Below are 3268 nucleotides of genomic sequence, written 5' to 3'. Positions count from 1 at the left end.
TGTAATCGCTATTGCGCTTTTATTAGTGGATTCATTTTATTCATCAAAAGAACAACTCTGTTTGCCAGGTATGTATTTCAATAGTACCATTTTTTTTTTTTTTAGAGTAATACTGTTAATGATTATTGTGTTGGCTTTATACAAATGAAGCTCTTGTTACCAAATCGTCTATTGATTTTATTTTATGTTGCAGTTTGTATATCATGAACGGCGCAGAGCGTGCTATTGTGGCTGCTGCTTTGGTGTTGGAGGCTGGTCGGCTACATGAAGAGGCACAGATGCAAGAGAGGCGTTCCAAAAGAAAGCGGCGCATGTGGACCAGAGAGTGGTTGGCGAAGAGGTCCGAATTCTCACACATGCAGCTCGTAAGAGAACTGCAGGAGAACAATCCTCAGGATTTCAAGAACTATCTGCGGATGTCAGAGGACTCTTTCAAATTTTTACTAGCCAGGGTGACGCCATTGATTGAAAGGAGAAATACCAAAATGCGAGCTGCTGTGCCGGTAGACGAACGATTGACCGTGACGCTGAGATTCCTGGCCACCGGACGATCACTGAAAGATCTGCAATTTTCTTCTGCCGTTTCTTTGTCACTGCTCAGCAGTTTGATTCCTGAAACATCCAATGCCATAGTTCAAAGCCTCAGGAGCTACATCCAGTTTCCTACAACAGTGGCGGAGTGGAAAAATATTGCCTCTGATTTTGAGCGGCTTTGGCAGTTCCCAAACTGTGGGGGGGCTTTGGATGGTAAACATGTGAGGATCACCCAACCGCCGAACAGTGGATCCCATTTTTACAATTATAAGGGCTATTTTAGTGTAATCCTTATGGCCCTTGTTAATGCAAACTACGAGTTCATAAATGTTGATGTTGGCATGAACGGCAGGATTTCAGATGGTGGAGTGTTAGAACATACACTTTTTGGAGAGCGATTGACCAATTGTGACCTGAACCTGCCTCCCAACACAGAGACAACCGCCAACCTCAACTTTGTTTTTGTCGGTGATGAAGCCTTCGCGCTGCATGCGAATCTACTGAAACCGTACCAACAAAAAAGTGTGACGGAGCAAACACGTATATTTAACTACCGTTTGTCAAGGGCACGAAGGGTTGTTGAGAATGCGTTTGGCATCATGGCCAGCCGCTTTCGGATTTTCCACACACCCATAAACCTAAAGTTGCAATCCATTGACTCGGTCGTTATGGCTTGTTGCGTGCTGCACAATTTTCTGCGGCGCTGCGATGCAAATGATTACACTCCGCCTGCCTTTGTGGACTCTGTTGACACAACAAATGGTCAGCTTGTTCTTGGTAGGTGGCGCGACAATGATCCCGCAGTACCTGGACTTCAAGCACTGGCAAGGGGAAGAAACCGTGATGATGCTAAGGCCTGCAGGGACCAATACTGCCAATATTTTAATGGGCCTGGTGCTGTTACTTGGCAGCATGAAATCTAGACAGCAAAAGTGTTTATTTAACATGTTTATTTCATTCTTGTGTGATAAAAACAACAATAAATTCACATAGTTGCTACTTTTCAAAGTGTTACTGGTTTTTAAAAGAAAAAAAAAATAACATAGCCCTGAGACACAGTATCAGCACTGTAGCGATCCGTTAACACGCCATTTTACAACCGCCCTTAAGTGGACTCTATAGCGTCACCGATAAGCGCGCAGTAGTACCATAACAAAAAGTACGCAGTAGCGTCACCAAATGAGGCGGGAAAACGTCGTGACGTCACGACGTTCTTGCGGCCGTCCCTGCTGCGTTGTGAAAGCAAAACAGGAAGCAATGGCTGGTAGACAGAGAGCTACACCTTGGGGGGAGGCCGAAATGCGTTTCCTGGTACAGGAGATGGAGAGGCGCGATTATGCGTGTGGACAGGCGCATGCACACCCCATGAGACACAAGCGGGCTGTGTTGCGTAGGATCAGGCGAGGACTGTTACGCCGGTTCGGAGTTGAACGCACCACAACGCAAATCAGAAAAAAACTGGCAGATCTGCGCTTTCGCTCAAGAGACCTCCTCACCAGCCTCCAACAACAAGTGCGGAGGGACCGAGGTGAGTGTTCCAGATAGTATGTTTTAAACATATGTTTTTTTGTTTTTGTTTTTTTCCAACAGGGTTTACAGTGTAAAAAAAAAAAAAAAAGATTCGCACAAGTGAAATTGCACAACGCAAATATAAGTCGTTTTGCCCTCAGTTTTGTTTGTTCCAAACAGCGGCGCATGCGGCGGCCCCAGCCCCATCAGCACCTGCAGCACCAACATCCCCCGCAGCACACGCAAGCCAGGCGGTGCAAGCATCTCCTGAAGCAGAGTCCGTAAGTGTATAAAATGCGTTTGTTCATGTAATTAGTATTGTTATTGGGTTGAAAATTACAAGAATAGGGGGGGGGGGAAAGAAGTCATGGTTCACATAAGCCGAACGGTAAATAAAAACCAAAGTTTATTCCAGGGAGGAAACAATAATGGAGTATTACAATACCGTTTCTTTTTTTTTATGTTTTCACCGCTTTGGAAATGTTCAATGCTCAATTTCATATTTTTAGATACCTGAGCCCGTAAGGACCCCCTCGCCCCCCTCAACGCCTCAACCACAAATTGCTTCCTCCACTTCATCCCCAATTGGTGTGTTTTCTCCAGTATCACTCCGGGAAGCTGGAGCTGACTCGACCTCCGGTAATAATTTTTTTTTTTTTTTTTTTTTTTTTAAGCATGTGAGAAATTATAATTTGTGTAACAGTTGCTGGCATACTCTTTATTTAGACATTTTATTTTCTAGTACGTGTTGCCACTCGACGTGGAAGGGCTGTTATCTCCTCTTCTGAAGAGTCAGAGGCGCAACAAAATCGTAAGTGTTTGACCACAAGCATTAACCGTATGCACCCATCTGCTGCCACTTAACACTATGGCCCCATATTGCGATCCATAGGATATGGCCCCATTTGCTACCAAACCCACATTATGCCACCATATGCTGCTCCACATACTATGGCACCGTATGCATGGACATTTACAAAACCGCCATCAACAATGTAAATTTCCTCAACAGAAATACCAACCTTACCTGAACTCTTGGCAGCACACAGGAGGGCGATGTCTGCGTTACACCAACTCGGAGTGATGCTGGACCAATTTGTGGCAGCCCAACCGCAGGGTGATAACATTTAATTTTTTTTTGATTTGTTTAAAAAAATTGTCTATGTCATGTTGACATATGTTAAACTTTCATGGTTTGTTTAAAAATCAGTCTTAAAGAAAGAAA

At 44.3% G+C, this 3268-nt stretch overlaps 1 long non-coding RNA gene across 1 annotated transcript; it reads left to right on the top strand.

Moving 5' to 3' along the window:
* The first annotated feature begins 2159 nt into the window (after window positions 1-2159).
* LOC141085882 (uncharacterized) lies at window positions 2160-2854 on the top strand. The gene is made up of 3 exons (XR_012231434.1): window positions 2160-2324; window positions 2553-2682; window positions 2786-2854. It is a non-coding gene; the product is annotated as an uncharacterized lncRNA (long non-coding RNA).
* The last annotated feature ends 414 nt before the right edge of the window (window positions 2855-3268 follow it).

The sequence above is a fragment of the Dendrobates tinctorius genome, unplaced genomic scaffold (genome assembly GCF_039654945.1).
Source record: "Dendrobates tinctorius isolate UK_male_01 unplaced genomic scaffold, ASM3965494v1 ptg000029l, whole genome shotgun sequence".
Classification (NCBI taxonomy): Eukaryota; Metazoa; Chordata; class Amphibia; order Anura; family Dendrobatidae; genus Dendrobates; species Dendrobates tinctorius.
This window is presented reverse-complemented; position numbering and strand designations above follow the sequence as displayed.